Genomic DNA, 22,678 nt, shown 5'->3' with positions numbered 1-22,678 from the left:
ATTTAAAACTTATATTGAGAAAAATGTATTTTCACTATTGCTGTAGATGAGCATGTACATAAGACTGTAAAATCGATTATTGTTTTATATCAAACAGCTTTTATAATACTTATTTTTATTGTTATAATATTTTATAAATTTTAAGGAATATGACAAAAAGATATTCTATGTATTGAAGGGGGGTCTCTGATTGGTACAAAAGGGAAACAGGAATGTGATTCAATTCTATTTAATTGAAATATGTTTTTAAATGTTAACAAATTCAGATAAATTGAAATTATGTAACTTTTCTCATCATAAAAGAAGATTAATAACAAGAATATGGAAAATTCAAAGAAATAAAGAATTAAGAAAACAACTCAATTAAATAATGAGTTATGTATCTGAACTGATAGTTATCAAAAAAGATATAAAGCAGCCGGGTATGGTGGCACACACCTTTAATCCCAGCACTTGGGAGGCAGAGGCAGGCAGATTTCTGAGTTCGAGGCCAGCCTGGTCTACAGAGTGAGTCCAGGACAGCCAGGGCTATACAAAGAAACCCTGTCTCGAAAACAAACAAACAAATATAAATAAATAAATAAAAAAAGAAAGAAAGAAAGCATGACTAAGAAATGTCATAAATATTCAAAATCTTATTTAAAATTGTTTTGAGATTTCAAGCTCTATACTGGTAAATTTAATTGAAATTGAATTATATAACCTTTTCAGACTTTCCAATCACCAAAGCCCAACCATTTTTACCTCATTTTCTCTCAAGTTCATGCCATCTTATTCTTTAAATCATCATTGGTGTATCACGTGTGTATACTGTGGACATTATATAAATGAATAGAGATATAAACACAACTGATGAGTCCATTTGTGTTACCTGTATATATACACCTTTAGTTGTGACAAAATGGCACTGGATAATTAATTAAGAATCTCATACCTGGAAAAAAATGATTTTGAAAATTACACTAGTCCCTTGTCATCTCATCAGTATCTCTTTTTATCCAAGGTTGGGATCCTGTGAGATATACTTTATCCAAGTTGGCATATCAGTTGATATTGCCTGTTCAGGACCTGTTTAGGAAGCCATGTTCTTGTGATTTCTTGGATGTGGCTAATATACAAATATATATATATATATATATATATATATATATATATATATATATATATCTGACAACTGCTGGTCAGGATATGAACAATGGTTACCCACCACTCATTCTGGTAGAGCCACTGTGGAAATCAAAGCTTAGAATTCTCACAAACCTAAAAGAAAATATATCATATGGCCAAGATATATCACCCCTTTTTATGTGCCCTAAGTATAAGATATCCTCTTCCACAGAAACTTGCTCAGCTATGTTTATTATTGATCTAGTCACAATTATTAGAAAATGAAACAAGCCTTCAACTAACAGGCCACTAGTGGAAATTATATAAACAAAGGGCTTCTTTTTAGTTGTGGGAAAAATTAAATTTGCAGGTATATGGAAGATAGAAAATACTCATAATGTAGCACAAACAGAGCAAAGTAATGCTCCAAGGTTTCCCAGTTCAAGGACAACTTCTTGTTGTCAATAACCTCCCTACTTATACTTCTGAGTTGATATAAATCATCAATGATCCATTTTACAAGTGTACTGCCATTATAGTGGACTAATGACTAAATAGTAATAGTTATGGTAAGTATTATAAATCAGAGAAAATCTAAATATTGACAATATTTAAAAGCTAAAGAAAAATGTACAATATATACATATATAAATATATACATATACAAAAAGAAAAATACATACACACCACATCAAAAAATACTCTTTGTAGAGTGCTAACTGAATATAATGTATCATCAGACCGTTAGACCTCAAAAATATTAATTTTAACTCAGCTACAAACTGATATGATTAGTTGAGAAAAAATTAATACAATGCTTTTTGTCCTGGAGATTGCATTATACGAAGGCAAGAATAAAAGGAAACATTAGCGACAATGATAGATCCTGTGGCAAATGTCCCAAACAAACACAGTGGCATTTATGAACACTGAGGAATGAGAAATTAAATGTAAAACTCTCAACTCACCTTTTCCTCTCAAATGTTCTTATTTTTTTTGTGGGTAGACTGCCTGAAAATTGCTTGTTCATGACTTAGCTAAAAATTTTGATGCCCATCTTTGAAGGTGCTACACATCTGCAAATTTAATATAGATTTTCAAATGAGTAATTTAACCCTTGAATATAATCTTTAATTATCAACTTGATTTTGTTAATGCTGACATTTACAGACCGGCATCTCTGTTAGCATAAGAAATATATTTGTAATTTAACCAACCAGAAAACACAAGATAAACCAGTGTATTTGTTTCTGGGCTGAAACCCACACAGGGCTGACATTTTCTGTTTCCTATTTATTAGAACAATACTAACTTGCTAAAGACAGGCATCGTTCTATAAAGAAGTTTAAACAGCCATAAATAAATCTGAAGGGAGTCTATAAAAGCTACTTTTCATTGCTGTTGGAAGTGCTCCTGACTTTCTGGATCTATTTTTGTGGTAGATGATGAAACCAACTCAAAACTCAAAAGCTCTTTAGGTCAAATGAATAGGTTGTATTCTCCAATCTGAGTAAAACAGAGAGATAAGTTATCTTAAGTTATGGGTTCAAAAATTAACTAATTTAGTCTTTGTTATAGTTTGAGATACTGGGTTTATACCCCAATCTGAGTAAAACAGAGAAAAAGTTATTTTAAGTTACGGGTTTAGGAATAAACTAATTTAATCTTTGTTGTTGTTTTGAAACACTGGTTTTTATTATTTGACAGAACTAGACCATCCTAGATAAATGTATTTTCATGTAAATTACTTAAGGTAGTTGTATATTTGGGGATGGAAGTGCTAATTTTGACAACTTTCAGATAACTAGTGATCACTAGAGGACCAACATCTGTGATGAATGATACTTGATGTCCACCCATATTCCTCTTCAAAAGCAGACCCTGTATTTACAGCTTTCCTTAAGTTTAGAAAATCTCAGAGTATGTATTTAATATATTTCCAGGCTTATGTGATCTTGTGTCAAGCTCTCCTCTGCAGAGAATATAAAACTTTTGAAAATAAGGACTGTGGTTTTATCCCTTAAAGGATAATATTTGTCACATAATCAATGTTTATTTTTGAATGAATGAATGATTTAAACATTCACTCGCTTAAGGGACTTGTTCATTGAGTGTTTATAGCTTTCCTACTACTTAGATATAGCATAGTGTCATAACTTTATGAACTCTAATCTATCTTTTTGAAAATACATGCACTTGCAAGTGGATTATGATGAAAATGATCCATTTTCAGTATAACAGTGAAATAAAATCAGTAGACTACCAGTAGGACACTGCTTTTATACTCTAGGAAAATAATACAAATCAATCCTATAATCCTGTGTGTTACAAATGAAACCACATTCTCAGGAGGTTGGGGAGAGAACTAAGTCTCCAGCTTATCTTCTCACTATCTTCCACTTAAGCTTCAGTAAGGAGATCAGATGCATTATTATTATTTGAAAAAAGATTTAATACATTATTTTTAAACCAAATATGAGGGAATTGTAGTGATGATAAAAGAAACACTAAGATAGATATCATTGGCCATCAGGCAGGTCCATGCTCAGCCAGAGGGAGCTGGCAAGAAAAAGACCATCAGATCCATCCAAGGCTACCACCGCTTGCTTCCAAGAGGCAACACAGTTCCACTGTTGCCTCATGTCACATGTCCTCCTCCGGCACATGTACCACATCCCTTAAAATGGGCCCTGTTCCTCAAATATTTCCCTCTTTACTAATTCCTCCACCAAAAGGCTGGCTCTGTATTTCCCCCTTTCATTGAATATACCTCCCACATGAGACCTGTTACATGGTATAATTTCTAGGGTCCCACAGCCTAAACCCAACAAACATTATAAGACATAACTGTCACCATTATTGTGAGGGAGGGATGGAATTTCTTGCTCTGTTATCTCGAATAACTTGACACTCCATCTCCTGTGCATGAAAATGAAGGAGATTATATTAAGAACATAGAAAGACCTGGAACTAGATCTTCCTAGAGATGAAAGAATAAACTGCTGTACCAGGAGGAAGAGGACTCTGTTAGGCTCTTGGGATTCCTATGATATTTGATGCATCTTCTGTTTTTCTTTCGATTTATATTTTCTCTTTACAACCCAATATCAGCACCCCCTCTCTTCTCAGTATCCCTTCATACAGAACCCAAGCCCTTTCCATTCCCACTCTCCCTTTCTCCTCTGAAAAGGGGGAGCCCCCTCTGGGTTGCCAAACATAGATCTAAGCAAGAGGTTTATGTTTGGAAAAGGAGAGTGAAAGGCACTCTTTGAGTAGGGACATGAGACAGACAGACAGACAGACAGACAGACAGACAGACAGACCTACAGACAGACAGGGAGAAGAAAGAATGAGAGAAAGAAGGCTCTGGTGTCCAAAGGGATCTTTCAAGGAGTGTATGGCCACATAGGAAAATATATAATTCATAGCAATAGTAGAAATGTGAGATAACTGGCAGCATCTGGTTATGATGTAAGCCAGTGATGCTGAGTCACTGAAAGGCAGGCTGGCAGAGTACCTGATTTATAGCACCATATTTCTCCTGTCATAGCAGCATTCTGATGTGAACTTGCTTCATCTAGATTGATAATGATCCATGCAAGAGCCAAAGACCACTTGCAAAATTTCAAAATGAAAAGCCTTCTTTTGAGTTGTTTACCACAGTTGTACAAGTGACTCCCCAAACCTACAACCTCAAACTGTCATTTTTACTGCCTTTAAATATTACTATTCTAGTTTACTGGTAGATTTTAATATTTTTCTTTGTTCTGTAGATTGAATATTTTGATTATTATGTGGCAAGGGGACTTTCTTTTCTGTTCCAATCTATTTGGTGTTCTGTAAGCCTATTGTACCTTTTTAGGCATGCCATTCTTTAGGTTATAAACATTTTCTTCCATAATTTTCTTAAAAATTCACTCTTGACCTTTGAGCTAGGAATCTTGTTATAGTCCTATTATTTTTAGTTTTGTCTTTTCATAGTTTGTGAGATTTCCTGGATATTTTGTGGCAAGCTGATAATGTAACAAATTAAAGGTCTTTGTATTAACCACAAAAACAAAGACACCAAACAAAATACCTCACACTTACTTGCATAACTCTTCCGATCTATTCTTAGATAAGGACCAAACATGAACTTATTTTCTTAAAGGAGGAAGAAGAAAGATTGGAGGAGACAGAGGTGTCAAGGACACCACAAGAAGCAACTGACTGGGACTCAAATGGGCTCACAGAAATCGGGAATCCAGTATGTGTTTGACCCAGGACCTCTGCATATGTGATATGGATGTGCAGTTTGCTATTCCTAACCATGGGAACAGAGGCTGTCTCTGACTCTTTTGTCTGCCTTTGGGGTCTTTTATTCCCTACTGGGTTGCCTCATTCAACCTTGATATGAGAATTTGCAATAGGTCTTACTGCAGCTTCTTACACCCTGTTTGTTGATGTCCCTGGGTGTCCTGCTCTTTTCTGAGAGGACATGGCGAGGGTATAAATCTTGGAGAAAGAGAAGTGGAAAAGGGGAGACTGGGACTGGGGAGGAAGGGGCAGGCAGCTTCACTGGAGATGTAATGTGTGAGTGGAGAATAAATAAGAAAGAAAAAATTTTAAAAACTGGTTAAGAATGCAAAGTAAAATCCTAAAAGAGTGTAAAGGGAGATAGAGAATGGGTTAGTGGGAGAGAGATTTTATTAACTATATAACTGAAAATGTCTCTGGTTGTACAGGATGCAAGTCTGAGAAAAGATTCTAAAGAAACAGAAAAACACCAGTGGAGGTTGATATATTTCTTTATAACTGAATTTTGTAATGATCTTAATCAGGGTATAATTTCTTGTGCATGAAGCCATTCTGATATTTTAAAGAGCTTTACATAAGTATTTCTATTTTTCCAGATTCTAAAATTTCACAAAAGCCTAGATTTTGCCACTTTTAAAATACTCAGCACGTTGTAAATTAATGCATCATTTTCTTGTTAAAATCAGCCTTGCATAAAATGATCTGTAGCTGAGCAGGAGCAATAGCAAAGGTGTGAACTACTTCAGGGAAGTGCTAACTTCAGAGCCCAAACGAGAACATTTAAATGCTAAAATTTCAGCAACAGCAAACAGATGTTTCTGCAAAATATCCTTTTTTTTCTGTTTACCAAACTACTTTTTCGATACACATTTTTCTCTTCTTTCCCTAACTTGGACTTTCCTGCCACTTTTCCAATTTTCAGTGCTCATTCATCCTTGAAAGGTTTCAGGTTTACTTCTCTATTGCACCTCCCTGCAGTAATTGCCATGGAAGATGGGAATATGGCTCTGCCCTAAAAAAATGAATTCAGTATTAGTGACATTGGGCTAATGGTATGCCAAACTGAAGGCCTTTGTTTAACCGTAATAACCTAGACACAAAACAATACCTCACAGTTGCTTGAATAACTATTCAGTTCTATTCTCAGAGAAGGAACAAAGATTAAGTCTTTGGCTTAAAATACAATTAGTATTAATTTTAAAGATGACTACATGAAATAGATATTTGCTTGAAAAGACATATTGTATTGATGATCCTAATCAAATAGCCATTAGGCACTATTGAATTTGGAAAACTCACTAAGGCAGACACCTGCCTACTAATTGTAAGTTCCAATTAAATTTGTGATTGCATAGGCATTAACTCTCAAAAAGCAGATAAACACATATTTCATAAGCAACTTGCATATTAGTCATTAGTAAATTCTCTATTCCATGGGACACACAAATATCTAGTAATGTGTTTTCCTAAACTCAAAACTATCCTTTCCTGTCTATAAGAATTTACCAGGTACAGATAACAAGGTAATTCAGAATAGGATCCCTAATGGTAGAAACATCCACTAACAATTATCTGATTGTAGTAGTTTCAACAAAATATACAAAATGAATGATGAAATTGACCATCATTTTCTGAATTTCTCAGGGAGTTACTCTTTCTATCCTTAAAAAGTCAGGTATGGGAGGTATTTACCAAGACGTGCTACTTTAACATGTTTTGATAGAAATAAACAGGAGTTTTGTTTGGAAAGTAAAATTCCTACAAAATCTTAGAGCAGTCTAGAGTTATAATCAATGCATGTGTAAATAAATATGAGCAGTCATGAAGAGTCAGGACCATCATTTCTTTAGATTGTGAGTTCTTTCTAAAATATAAGAAATTATATAACTTCCTATATATTTAAAGATTAAATATTTCATGGTTAGCATGTTTTAATCATTGCGACTATTATTCAAAAATAAATGAGGATATAAACAACATATCCCTCCGCAGCTCTCTTAGTTCCTAGTTTGTTGCTGTGATGAAATGACACTTAGTGGGAGAGGAACTTGCAGTGTTGGAGGATTAGTCAACAGTCATTATGGTATTGACTGAAGCAGCAGGCAAGCAGGCATGGTACTGGATAAGTAGCTGACTTGAAATTCACAAGGGGAGAGAGAAAGAGTTGGGAGGGGAACTGGACCGAAACCTCAAAATCCACTCCCTGTGATACACCTCTTTCTTTTATTTGTTGTTTTTTAAATTTATTATTTGATTATTTAAATTAATTAATTATTTATTTTATTTATTTACATCTTAAATGTTGCCACAAAGAGTTTTTCGATCCATCAGCCCTCCCTTCACCTCTAAGGTGGTACACACCCCAAATCCCCCATCTCTGAGGAATCAAGTCTCTACAGGATTAGGCGCATACTCTCCTATTAAGACTAGACAGGGCAGTCCTATGCTACAAACATCCACAGGGCCTCAAACAATGTATGCTCTTTGGTTGATTTCTCAGATTCTGACAGATCTCAGGGGTCCAGGTAATATGACACTGTTGATCTTCCTATGGGATTGCCATTTCCTTCAGTTCCTTCAATCCCACTCCTGACTCATCCTTAGGAGTCACTGACTCCTCTCCAACGCTTGGTTCCAACTATCTGCATCTATCTCAATCAGCTGTTTGTAGAGCCTTTCAGAGGATAGCCATTCTAAGCTCTTGTCAGCAAGTACAACATGGCATCTCTCATAGTGTCAGGGATTGATGCCTGCCTATTGAATGGATCCCTAGTTGAGCCAATCATTTTTCAACCATTCCCTCACTCTCTGCTCCATTTTTGTCCTTGCATTTCTTTTAGACAGGAGAAATTTTAGGTCAAAAATTTTGTAGGTGGATTGGGGCCCTCTCTATTTCTTCAGGTTTCATATCCCCACCTTTGGGCATTTCACCTAGGGTCACCAACATTGAGTCCAGGAAGCCTCCCCTCTCTCAAGTCTCTAGGACTTTCTAGAGGTTCCACTCCTCTGCATACCTGTACTCCTCTACCCTCTGAAGCTGCATATTTCCATTCATTCTCCTGGACTCTCTCTCGTATCTTTCCTCATACCTGATCTTGCTCTGCTTTTTCCCTCTCCCTCCTTCCTCCATCCAGGTCCCTTATCCCCTTGCCTTCCATGATTATGCTTTCCCTGTTCAAGTGGGATTGAAGCATGTATACCTGGGCCTTTCTTCTTGTTTAATTTCTTAGGGTCTGTGGAGTTACCTCAAGCAGAAAGATATTTTGATTTGCATCCATTTTCCTGAAAATTTCATGATGTCCTTGTTTTTCTATAGGTGAATGGTATTATATTCCATGGTGTACATGAATCACATTTTCTGTATTTGCTATTTGATCGAGGAAAATCACAGTTTCTTCCAGCTTTTGGTTGTTAGGAATCAGGTTGCTATGAACATAGTAGAGCACTTGCCCTGATGATATGGTTAAACATATGTTGGGTATATGTCCAGGAACATTATAGCTGGGTCTTCAAAAGTGCTATTACCAATTTTCTGAAGAATCATCAGATAAATTTCCAGAGTGGTTGTATCACTTTGCAATCTCACCAGCAATGGAGAACTGTTGTTCATTCTCCACATTATCTCCAGCATGGACTCTTGCTTGAGGTTTTGAGCTTAGACATTCTGTTTGGTGTAAGGTAGACTCCCAAGATTGTTTTGGTTTGCATTTCCCTGATGGCTAAGGATGTTGAGCATTTCTTTTGGTGCATCTTGGACAGTCAATATTCCTCTGTTGAGAATTCTCGTTTATCCTGCTACCCCATTTTTTAATTGGGTTGTTTTTTTTTAAGAGTATAACTTCTTGAGTTCTTTATATATTTTGAATATTAGTACACTACTGGATGTAGGTGTAGTGAAGATCTTTTCCCAATCTGTAGGTTGCCATTTTTCCCTATTTGCAGTGTCCTTTGCCTTCCAGGTCTTGTTTATCAGTTGTTGAACTTACCACTCAAGCCATTGGTGTTATGTCAGAAAATTTTCCCCTGTGCCAAAGAGTTCGAGGCTATTTCCCACTTTCTCTTTTATTAGATTCTGAGTATCTGGCTTTATGCTGAGGTCTTTGATCCACTTGGACTTGAGCTTTGTGTAGGGAAATAAATATGGATCAATTTCATTCTTATACATGCAGTTAAACAGTTAGACCAGCACCATGTATTGAAGATGCTTTTTTCCTCCACTGTATGGTTTTAGCTTCTTTGTCAAAAATCAAGTATCTTTAGGATTGTGTGTTTATTTTGGAGTCTTTGCTCTTATTAAATTGATAGACTTTTCTGTCTTTGTTCCAATCCTATGCATTTCAGTCATAATTGCTCTGTAGTACAGCTTGAGGTCAGGGATGATGATTCCTCCAGAAGTTATTTTATTGTTAAGAATTATTTTGGCTATCTTGTTTTTGTTGTTGTTGTTTGTTTGTTTGTTTGTTTATTTCAATATGAAGCAATAAGAATTGACCTTTCAAGTCTGTAAAAAAAAATGTGTTGGAATTTTGTTGGGAATTGCATTGAATCTGTAAATTCCTTTCGATAAAATGGCCATTTTCACTATGTTAATCCTATTAATATTTGAGAATGGGAGATCTCTATCTTCTGATTTTTTGATTTCTTCAGGGACTTGAAGTTCACTTAATATAAATCTTTTATTTGCTTGGGTAGAGTTATACCAAGGTTTTTTTTTTTTTAATATGATATGTGGCTATCATACAGGATGTTCTTTCCATAATTTTTCTCAGTCTATTTATTTGGTATAAAAGAGGTTTTCTGATTTATTTGAATTGTATTGGTATGTAGCCACTTTGCTAAAACAGTTTATCATCTGTAGGAGTTCTCTGGTACAATCTGGGGGTTGCTTATACATATGCTATAATATCATCTACAAATAGTGATAACTTGACTTCCTCCTTTCCAGTCTGTATCCCTTGGATCTCCCTTTGTTTTCTTATTGCTATAGCTAGAATTTTGAGCAGTATATTAAACAGATTGTGAAAGAGTGGGCAGCCTTGTCTTGTCACTGGTTTTAGTGAAATTGCTTCAAGTTTCTCTTTATTTAATTTGATGTTGGCTATTGGTTTATATTGCTTTTAGCTAATACCAATACTCCTCAAACTTTTATGCAAAATAAAAACAGATGGAACACTATTTAATTCATTCTAGGAGGTCATATTTACCCTGATACCTAAACCACACAAAAACTCAACAAAGAATGAGTTCTTTAGACCAATTTCACCTATGAACATAGACACAAAAATAATGAAGTTCTTGAAACCTGAATCCAAGAACACATCAAAGACATCATTCACATTTGTCAATTAGGCTTCATCTTAGGGATGCAAGGAATGTTCAATATACAAAAACATACCAATGAAATCCATTAAATAAACAAACTCAAAGGGGAAAAAATCACAAAATCATCTCCTTAGATGCTGAAAAAGCCTTCAACACAATCTAACACCCCTTCATGTTAAATGACTTAGAGAGAGCAGGAATTCAAGAGACATGCCTGAAGATAGTAAAAGCAGTAGATGGTATAACTCTTTCTTGCTGAAAGAAAGTGAGCCATACCTACTTTAGCAAGGTCACACCTTCTAATCCTTCAGTAACACTTCTAGGTTTTAGCTTTAGTTATACATTTTTAGCTGCAAACAGAAGATTCAATCAAACTGACCCTATGGAACCATTCTCATAAATGCTAGCTAATGAAGTATGAAGGCCTGAGTTAGAAAAATATATAAGATATTGTCAAAATATATACAGTGGGCTAGGTCTTTCCCTCAAAGAAAGATGACTAGGGAAAGAGACAGTATTCTTTGAAATAATCTTGTTTGAAAAGCTAACCAGATTACTAGATAATTAAGAGTTTAAAATTTAAAAATAAAATCAAGACAGAGTAATGGAAGTTATATAATAAAGTTATAGCTAGTGATTCTCATAATTTATTAGCATGCATAGTAATCTGCAAAGAAAAACATTCTAAAGCAATACTTTGTTGCTCTGTTTCTTGAAATTTTAAACAGATTTTGAAATATCATCAGTAAGTTTTGTAGAACACTTTCTTGTCTAAATGTGCTCACATTTATTAAAATGTTTACAATCTGGATCAAACAATTAATAACCCCTATTGAGTATAAAATTGTAATTTTCAAGTAACTTGAATTTCTTTTTAATTCACATCATTTTCTCTGCCTAAACCAAGTCGTATTGATGAAAGCTAAGCTTATACATATGAAAGCTTGATTTCATGTATTCTAAGAGTTAAATTTAGATTATTAAAAAATTTTAGTCAGAAAAGTGATTACATCAATATTGACATGTTGTTAATAATGTACAACTAGGAATTTGATGGTTATGTAACTTTTAAATCAGAAGCATGATGATCCTGTGGTATTATTTTAATTACATAGGAAAGACAGAATATCCCCAAGACTAAAAAATAAGAAATTGGTCACAATTCAGTTTTTTTTTTTAATTTCAGAATATCTGTCTTAAAATTTCCAGCATTCTTCTTTGTAATAATTAATATGTGTAGTGTTTCTTTACTAGCTTCAAGTAAAGATCTTTAAAAATAGAACAGACCAATAGTGATACAAATGGTGCAGTTACTTTCTTATACAAAGACACTGAGGTAGAGAAATTATCTCTGAAACTTCCTTCTGGCTTTGTAATGGTGAAGCCATTTTGTAATTATGAAAAAAATAATTTCCATACAGTGAAGAAAAATTCACACTGTTATTAGATCTAAAAAGGTCCCATAGTCACTAGTTACAGAAGACTGTTAAAAACAAGATTGATTTTTATCAATCTGATATTTCTCAGAGGAAATCATCATTTCTGAACACAGAAGAATTAGCTAAATTGCCTTTAAGCTGCCTTCATCTATATAAATACAGAAGGAAAATTTTAACCAAAGATGCATACAGTTAACATTAAAATAAAATATCCATGATCATTTCAGTGATTTTACAATTTTCTTAAATCTAGTCACTCTGCCAATTTTGCTAAAAACAGGATGAATTTTAAGAAGTTTCAAGCTCTAAATTCAACACAATGAGAAGAAGTATAGAATTACTATACATATCTCAAATTCATTAGATGGAGAACTTTTTTTCTTTTTTCTTGGATATTTTCTTTATTTACATTTGAAATGTTATACCTTTTCCAGGTGTCCCCTCTGGAAACACCCTAACACTTCCCCTCTTCTTCTGCCTCTATGAGGGTGTTCCCCCACCCACCCAACCAATTCTACCTTCCCTCCCTGACATTCCCCTACACTGGAGCATCAAAAATTCTCAGGCCCAGAAGCTGCTCCTTCCACTTTTGTTTAACAAGGCTATCCTGTGCCACACATATGGCCAGAGCTATGGGTGTACTTTTTGCTTGGTGGTCCAGTCCCCAGGAGCTCTGGTGTGTGTTGGGGGGAGGTTCTGGCTAGTTGAGGCTGTTGCTCCCCCCATGGGGCTGTAAAATGCCTCAGCTTCACAATGTAATACTATTCAGCTATTAAAAACAATGAGTTCATGAAATTTGCCAACAAAAGGATGGAACTTGAAAATATCATCCTGAACGAGGTAACCTAATCACAAAAGAACACACACAGTATGGCCTTACTGCTAAGTGGATATTAGCCCAAAAGTTAGGAGTACCCAAAATGCAATTCACAGACCATATGAAGCTCAAGAAGGAAGACCAAAATGTCTTCAAAGCTTCTTGGAAAGGGGAGCAAAATATTCACAGGAGGAAATATGGAGACAAAGTGTAGTACAGAGACTGAAAGAAAGGCCATCCAAAGACTGCCCGAGCTGGGGATCCATCCCATATACAGTCACCAAACTTGGACACTATTGTGGATGCCAGGAAGTTCTTGCTGACAGGAGTCTGATATAGCTGTCTCCTGAGGGGCTCAGCCAGAGTCTGTCAAATACAGAGGTGGATGCTCACAGTCAACCATTGGACTGAGTGCAGGGCTCCCTATGAAGGAGTTAGAGAAGGGAATGAAAGAACTGAGATGGAGAATTTTAATGCATTGAAATAAGTAAGAGCTTGTTGAGAAATAACCTAAATTAAGTCACCGTTATGAGTAATTGGATTCTTCCATGACAGAACATTAAATCTGCATTCATTGTAGGCCTAAGGGATTTATAGTATTATTTATGGTTTTATTGTGGTAAAGAATCAGAAAACATTAAATACCTATGAAAATATTTACTTTCAGCAACATGAGACACTCAAGTCATTTAGAGATGAACAAGTGTACCCAATGTAGGAGTCATATCCACTCTTTGAATGTTAGCTAATTTTTTTTTGTTCCCAATATGCCACATAATCTTATTCTGAAATTTTATTCAATAAGCTAGGGCTTTTGTGGCTTATTAGAGTATCATTATTTGTTTGGCTAAAATCTACAAATAATGCCATTAAATTCAATACTGCGAACTAATTTAAATTCTCTTCTCCCTCCTGTTTCTATCTCTTTCTCTTTCTGTCTGTTTCTATCTGACTCTGTCTCTGTCTCTCTCTCTCTCTCTGTCTGTCTCTCCCCCCCCCCGCATTTGTGTGTGGCATCATCCAATGACAATGGAAAGGGACAACCTTGGATCCCAGTTTTTGCTTTATTCATTTGTAAGACTTTCCTCTGTCTGGATGCACCAGGCTAGCTGGCCTATAAGCCTCTAGGTATTAATCTGAGTGTCTCATCTTGCTATACGAACATGGGAATTACAAATGATTGCTACTCTCTGGGGTTTTCTGGGGATCTTATCCTCAAGAAAACAGTTTACTCAGCAGTAAGCTCGAAAGATCTTATTGTTTCTCATAATAAAAATATATGCCTTGAATCATAGATCAAATAGGACTGCACTTAAAAATAATGCAATTTATCAGAGACTTTAATCTCAACACTGGGGAAGCAGAGTCATGGGGATCTCTGTGAGTTTGAGGACATCTTAGTCAACAAACTGAGCACAGGACAGCCAGGGTTGTTAAACAGAGAAACTTTATATTGAAAAATCATTAATAATAATAATAATAATAATAGCAATATTAATAAATGTCATTAAAGTTGCAACCAATTAATATGTAATCATTATAGAGTAATGTAGGCTCCTAAATCAAACTCATTTTCTATCTAACATATTATCTGTACACCAAATTTCAAATTCTTACTGCTATCAGTCTACATGTTTGATATTATTAGGTCATTTTTCTTTCCTATTTACTTAGTTTATTTTGCATACAAACTCCTGATATTTTAGAAATGAATATTAAGGATGCTCAATAACTTCTAGCCTCTATTTTAAGTGTTTTCCTCTTTGTATGTGGATGTGAATGAATGTACCTTAATGTGATGATGGTCACGTGGTCATGCATGCTCTTGTTTGTTCTCAGTCTACAAACTGAATTACTCCACTCATTTTGTTAACCCAGAGCATTTGCATTCGGACTGCTCATCATTTGATGCCATTCATGTTGTTCTCCTAAGTGAATCATTATCTTTCATAAGCAAGCCACGTTTCTTCTTTAAGTAAATACTTAATTTAAAATTTTTTATTTTATCTTTTACTTTGCCTTTCTGACAAAGGTCAGAAAAAAACATTACATTCACTTGAACTGGAGATACAGACATTTGGTAGCTGACAATTGAATGCTATGAATTGAACCTGATCCTCTAGTTAAGTACAAAGTTTTCTTCACCACTGAGTCATGTGTCTAGAACTAGCCATTCTTCTGAGACATCACCTTATTATTCAACTAACAATCTCTATGCTTCTTTCTCAGAGAAGCCTTCATTGCCAAAATTAACATTCTCATTATATACATATATGTATATGTATACATACACATACCCATAAATACACATATATGTAAGAATATCAGTTAAGCAATTAGCTTTAAAACAACCAAAGTAAAAGGACTAATATAAAAAAGAAGTATTCAAAGAATATAATTTTAAGGGTATAAGCATATGATTAAAGTAATATGTTATTATAAACATATATGTGCAGATATATCTAAAGAAGCCCAGTCAATTATACTCCCTAAGTTTCTAAGAGAGAGACTGTTTCCACATCCTTCCCTCTAGTATAGTTTCAGTAAATGTAATAAAAACAAGGGCATAAGAAAGTCACTTCACAATTTTCTTAGGATAAACTTGTCCATGGAAGCTGTGAGATGCTTCTGATCAGCCTGCTGTCCAATTGGAATAAAATGTAATTTGAATGTAAAGTACAAAATAAAATAACAAATGTATTTTCAATATGATTAAATAAGCTGTTCCAGGTTTCCTGCATTGTTTTTGAAAAAAGATAAAATCAGGTTCATATTGCTCAAGATTCTTTAATCTACTGAATATTTATGATTAAGTTTTCGGAGTTAGAAATTACAAATACCACTCCTCACTTTTGCTCTCAGGCCTACTACTCTCTCATGGAGAAAAGAAAACCAGTAATGGGAGAATGTATCTGTGGTCCCTGTGGGCTAAAAGTTGTGCAAGTCAAACCCAGACTAAATAACACTATGTATGAATGAATGAGTGAGTGAATGAATGAATAAGCAAAGCAGGAAAGAACTACTTTTTGTGACTACATTAACTATTATAAAATGAATTATACATATGAAACTTGTATTAGGAGTGGTGGTGGGTATAGGTATGTGTGTGCACACTTGTGTGTGTGTGTGTGTGTGTGTGTGTGTGTAGTATATCTTGCTTTTTGAGTTCTCAAGTATTTGGCATTTGATAATTTTCAATCCTAGACTTCTTATTTAAACCTATTGTTTATTGTTTCTGAAATAGGACAATATCTAAAATATTTAAAGGGTGGCTAAATACAGAAAGATATTACATATCTTAATTTCATAAACATGAAGCAATTAAATAAGCATGCATTTAAATTAACATGATTTTTTGTTGTATTTAAATATCAAGTTTCTCATATTAGGACATTAATAATACTTAGTTCAGAAACAGCCAGATGTGATTCTGTAAGAGATAGTGAATGCAGTATTCTGTTGAGCCCAAAGTTACAGCAGATGTAATGTGTATTCCAGTGCTTAGGAGAAGAAAAGGTCAAATCTGTCCCATAAGCAAATTGGTTCATTTCCATGGCTCTAAAAACTATCAAATAAAGAAACAACATCACACATCGCTGCTCTTTCTATATTATATGCAATGAAATAAGCAGGAAAGTAATGAAAGCTTAGGGAAATATGGTTTCACATTTATACCATAGAATTCTGAAATAGTTCACGAGAAAATCTCTAGAATTGTAGAAGCAGAAAATCTTCTCCCATCATGTTCCTCCTGTGCTCTCTGCATAAAGCTGGTTTGAGGGAGGAATTGCTCAGTTAATAGTTTCTATAGAAGCAGTTTAACCAGTTTCCTAGGGAGCACGGTTGCTTAGGAAACTCAAATATATTATGGCACAGAGGCTGCGACTAGACACCTGCTGGTGCACACAGCTTCAAGCTGCCATTTTTACCCACTTTTTCTCTCTCTTCTGGCTGAGTTCTCATATGGCAGAAGTACAGAGTTGGAAAACCAAAGTGGTTCTTGGCTCAGGGCAAAGAAAGAAAAATTGCTTGTGGGTTTACCATAAAGACCACCTTTGGTAGATAAGTTGTTTTTGATGGCTGACTGGGCTCCAGTTTCCTTTACTTCAAACACCTTCCATTCACCATTGGATAATCCCTGAGGATTTAGAATAATCATATTCTGTGGAAGCCCTGGCACATTAAAACATGGTAATTGAATTTCATGAGGGCTGTTTTCAAAAATCTGTCCATTTAAGAAAAGGAGGATGGAGTATTAAGGCCTTTAGTATGTACGACATGCTAAGAACACTAGGAAGATGGAGTATGAAGGCCTTTAGTATATAGGACATACTAAGGACATTAAGCTCATTTCACTTTTTCAAATATGAGTGATGTATTACCTTTGAAATATATAACATATACAAAAATTGCATCCTTGTTATACAACCCCTTTTGGATTTTTGATCCAATGAGCGATACTTGTGCCAATTATCTGCTTTATTTGTATATATAATAAGTGTAGTATGAACATTAAATGTTGTGCCTTTTTTCTACCAACTTACCTATCTAAATAGATCTTTGAAGTTAATACATGATAGATAGCCTTTTAAATGTAAAAGGTGGCATGAGATAACTTTCAATCCTGAACTTCTTATTTAAACTTACTTTATTGTTTTGGAAATAGAGCATGTACTGGAATTGTGACTTGTGGTCACAGCATACCAGGCTGGCCCATTATGCAGCTGCTCAGTAGACATGAGGTACTCAGCAACGGAATTGGAGCCAGTGGACTGGGGACCTCTACATGACAGAGCAATCTATAAAATCAAAGCAAAACAAACAGTGAAAAAACAAATGAAGAAGCCAAAAAAACCCAGAAGCAATTTACAAACAACAGTCCATCAGGTCTACCGTTCAGGCCATTCCTGTTCTTTTCATTCTGCTGTGGAGCTTTTAGAGAGGAGCAATCATGAATTTTTCTACAAATGTCCTCTTAGCAGATTAACACATCAATTTACACTCTTTCCATTGAATTACAGATAACAGACACAGATATTGCAAGAGAGAGAGAGAGAGAGAGAGAGAGAGAGAGAGAGAGAGAGAGAGAGAGAGAGAGAGAGTAGTCAGGGGAAAGCTGTCCCCTAAACAACTGATCACAGGCAGTTTGAACCACTGTAGCAAATTTATTGAATTAATTTTCCTGTTGAGCTCATATTATCAGCAACAAATGAACTCAATGTGAGCTGAAGGCACCAATCAAACTCCTGAAGATTGCTTTATTCATCAACCATGAGTCTAGAAAGAAGCAGCATTAATGGGTCCATGTGTGTTTTAGGGTCCATGTGTGTTTTTAGCTCCATATTGAAATGAAAAAAAAATGAGAGATTCTTCTGCATAACTACCTACCAATAACTAAGCCACACATTTTCCAGTTTGTATAAAGAAATTGGGTTGATAATGAACATGAAGCCTGAGAATCAGCAAGACTGACACATCAAACATGTAAACTACACAGAAATCACCAGTTTAGGAAATAAAATTTAATTTAGACTTGTACTCTTCTCTTCTTCTGTGTACTCAGCATTATTCAAACAGTCTCTGTGACACACAATCCCAAATGCAGGATTTTATTTCCTTGTCACAAACTCTTGTGGCTCCATAAACATTGCTAAATCTACCATAAACATTGCTAAATTTGTTGCCATTGACACCTCTAAATATTTACTAATTTTTCCAAGCCACAACCCAATTGCAGTATTAATTTTAAAATTTGGAAATTTTAACTTATACCTGTTCGGTCCCCAGTGTTTTTAAGGTCCTTCATTATACCTGCATACTCAATGGACCTTAGCAACCTAATCAAATAGGATAACGTCCAGATAGTTTTCTATGCATAGTATCTAATAAATAAATAAATAAATAAATAAATAAATAAATAAATAAATAAATAAATAAAAATTTCAAGTGTTATCCCCTTTCCTGGTTTCCACCAAGAAAAGCCCATCCCATCCACAGGGACTAAACCACCAACCAATGAATACGCATGTAGGGGCCCATGGCTCCAGCCGAATATGTAGCAGACGGTTGGTGTTTTTATCACTCAACTGGAGGGTCCTGTGTGGCTACAGGTGGGCTTCTCAGGTTCCATGTCTCCATTGTTAGGCATCTTGGCTAAGGTCACCGGCATAGACTCCTTGAAGCCTCCCCTATCCCAGGTTTCTAGGACTTCCTTGATATTCTCCCCCACCCTTCACCTCAGGCAGACATAAATTGCTGTTCGTTTTCCTAGCCCTCTCTCTTGTATCTCCGTAGTCCTGCCTTTCCCTACCCAGTTCTATCCCTCCTTCTATCTCCTCTATTTTGTTTTCCCTTCTATGCGTGATTCAAGTATCCTTGCTTGGGCTTTCATCCTTATTGAACTTCTTTGGGTTTGCGTGGGAGGTCCATCCATTGTATTTGCGTTTTATGGATAATTTCCACTTATCAGATAGTCTATACCATATTGTTTTTCTGTGTCTAGGTTATCTCACTAAGGATGATATTTTCTAGTTCCATCTACTGGCCTGTGAAATTCATGAAATCCTTGTTTTTAGTAGCTGAATAGTATTCCATTGTGTAAATGAACCACATTTTCTCTATTAATTCTTTAGTTGACAGACATCTGGGTTCTTTCTGGTTTCTAGCTATTGCCAGCAAAGCTGCTATGATCATAGTAGAGTACATGTCCTGGGATATGTGTATATTATAGAACATTTTGGGGGTATATTCCCAGGGGCTAAATAGTTGGGTCATCAGAACAATTTCCAATTTTCTGAGAAAATCTAGATTGATTTCCAGAGTGGTTGTACCAGTTTGTAACCATCCCCAGTGAGGGAGGATTTTGAAAGTTTAAATTTAGTCATATGTCATGCTTAGTTCGTTGGATTCATTTCTTATTGCTCCATAATGAATTGCCATGTATAGAATAGCTTAAAATAAGACCCTTTCTTTATGCTGTTTCCTGCACTAGAAATTCTAAAGCTTCCAATGGCTATAGCAAAGTTTTGGCAGGGATTATAGGCTCATCTAAGGTTCTTGGTCATTGTAGGAAGCTAATTATTTGGAAAATAATTTTTTTCAAATATACTAAACAGAAAGTCAGTCCAAGGTCAAGTGAAGATTTTCTTTAAAGAATATTCACCATTTTAACATCTTAGTTGGCAATAGAAGCCCCACAGAAGGCAAGTTTCCTTTTGAATATTTACAACTCAACCAATTAGTAACCTCATCCTGACAGATAGTCCCATTACAAATGATGGGAATGAATATTACAGGATACATTCCAGGGAGTTGGTAGGAATGCTTTAGCCTGTCTTAGAATCTTTACTAACATAGATTATGAAAGACTAGGGGGAACACCCGTCTTTACTACTTAATTGGCAAATTTATATGTAGCAGATAACTGAAATTTTATTTAATGACTTTAAACATAAAAATAATCTTATTTAGTAAAGTGCAGCCCATAGTCCAAAGCTTTGCCATCATTTCCATTCCCGTAATCCGAATTCCTTGAATATTGTTACATGGCTCAGCAAATCAGCAAAAGGAGACACATCTGTATTAGATAGAAGTCTTAGAAAATTCTAGTTAGAGATCTACAACTAGGATGAGAAGCAAACTCATGTCTTCAGTGGCAGACAATTATCTTTCATCTGAAAAATAGCTACTGACAAGTGAATGAAGAAAAGCATTCTAAGGAAGTTTCTGGAGCAACTGCCCAACTCCATGTGTCAGGCAGTGTCCAGTCATCAATATCCTGGCGTCATGGCATTTCTACTTCTGAGACCATAAGGACAAGGGGGAAGCAACCTACTGTGTAGTGGATAAAGAATAGAAATAGTTCTCAGAACTGACCAGGACACAATTACAGAGGACTCACAGGCAGGTAACCTGGGCTATTGCAAGAGATGTCTTTTTCTCAGCTCACATATTTGCTTCATGTCTGATAAAATCTTTGTCCACTGATGAGTTTTTCTGGTAAATTAATGAAAGAGGATAAAACAAATCCACCCCAAGGCAGAACAATTGTTTATTCATTTACTGGCTTTGTTTTAACAAAATACTACTCTCTTTGTGACTGAAAACAACAGAAATGTGCTTGCTTACAGTTCTCATAGCTAGACTTCTGAAAGCAAGTTATCAGCAGGGCTGCATGTTCCTCTGAAGATTCTGTAAAAGGAACTTTTCTCAACTTATCCTAGCCTCTGGTATTCACCAGAGTTCAGTGTCATTGTCGTACCTAACCTCTGCACCACTAGTCACATTTGCTTTTGCTTTGGTTATCTTTATGTGGAAATTGTCTTCTAGTTTCTTTTCTGAGCACAAGAATTAATGGATTGGGACCTCATTCATAATTCTATAGGTCAGGTGTTTGGTATATTATTCAGGAGTTAAACTGGAGGGCTGTGATAAGGGAAGGCTCCATTCTTGTCTGACATTGGAGGCATGAATTCTGAAACTCTGGAAAACTGAGTGGAGGTAGAAGAAATTTCTGGATAATAATTATTGCTTTACCAGATAATAAAGGTTCTATTATTATATATAAGATTCGAATTTAGAATTGAAGATGCTTATAAAATATATATACAGACTATCAAATGTCAAGATCTTTGTACATTAACAACCACTGAAGTCTTTAAGTAATATTAACAAAACAAGCAAACAAACCAAAAACAAACAAAGGAACAAATGAACAAAAACCAGGTAGATAGAATTCATCCAGTGGAGAAGAGGCAAGTTTTGTCCTTAAGAACCTGAATGTTGGTAGAAGAATCTAGCAACACACTATTTGTGTTAATAGGAATGGATATTCTTTATAGGTCCAAGGCATCAAGTTTCTTTTTAAAAAAAAAAATCATATTTACCCTATATTTATGTTTAAATGTCTAAATTTTGTAACAAAAAACAATATTGAACCAGTTAAATGTTGTTGTTCCTCTAAAAACACTAATTTACTTTCTTCATAATAAGGTATTTCTTTCAAGACTTAGAATTCTGCAGAGGAATATTTCATAGAAACAAGAAGTATGCAGGTATAATGAAGGACCTTAAAAACACTGGGGACCGAACAGGTATAAATTAAAATTTCCAAAGTCCCACAAATTAATACTGCAATTGGGTTGTGGCTTGGAAAAATTAGTAAATAATTAGAGGTGTCAATGGCAACAAATTTATCAATGTTTATGATCAGTTGCTTGAAGCCACAGGAGTTGTGACAAGGAAATAAAGTTTTATTTCTTTCCTCACTATGCTAGAGACTCTTGGAGTCTCAAAATTCAATGTTGAGTGATTTTTTTTTTATGACTTTTGATGGTGTCTGTTTTTAGCCTACGATGTAGGCAAACAAAAAGGGACTCAGGATTATGGTATGCAAAAGTGGTGATAGAATGAACCCTAGACAAGGACAAAATAGAATCTAATGACAGGAGTGGGGCAAAAGTGATCTTTAGAGTAGGCTCTCTAAGGACATTGTTTCTGAGTGAGTGCCTCATAATTTCTGATTTAGCAAATGCATACTCCATTACAGGAGCCATGTGTCTACAACAACCTATTTGTCAACTGAACATAGTTCTTAATGGATGGAAGCAATACAGAAAATCCTAGTTTTAGCACAGAAAGAAGAGTGCATGCATATAAATCCACAACAGAAGATAAAATATAGAAGTTTCTATAATAC

Source organism: Mastomys coucha, unplaced genomic scaffold, assembly GCF_008632895.1.
Source record: "Mastomys coucha isolate ucsf_1 unplaced genomic scaffold, UCSF_Mcou_1 pScaffold9, whole genome shotgun sequence".
NCBI lineage: Eukaryota > Metazoa > Chordata > Mammalia > Rodentia > Muridae > Mastomys > Mastomys coucha.
Note: the sequence above shows the minus strand (reverse complement) of the source record.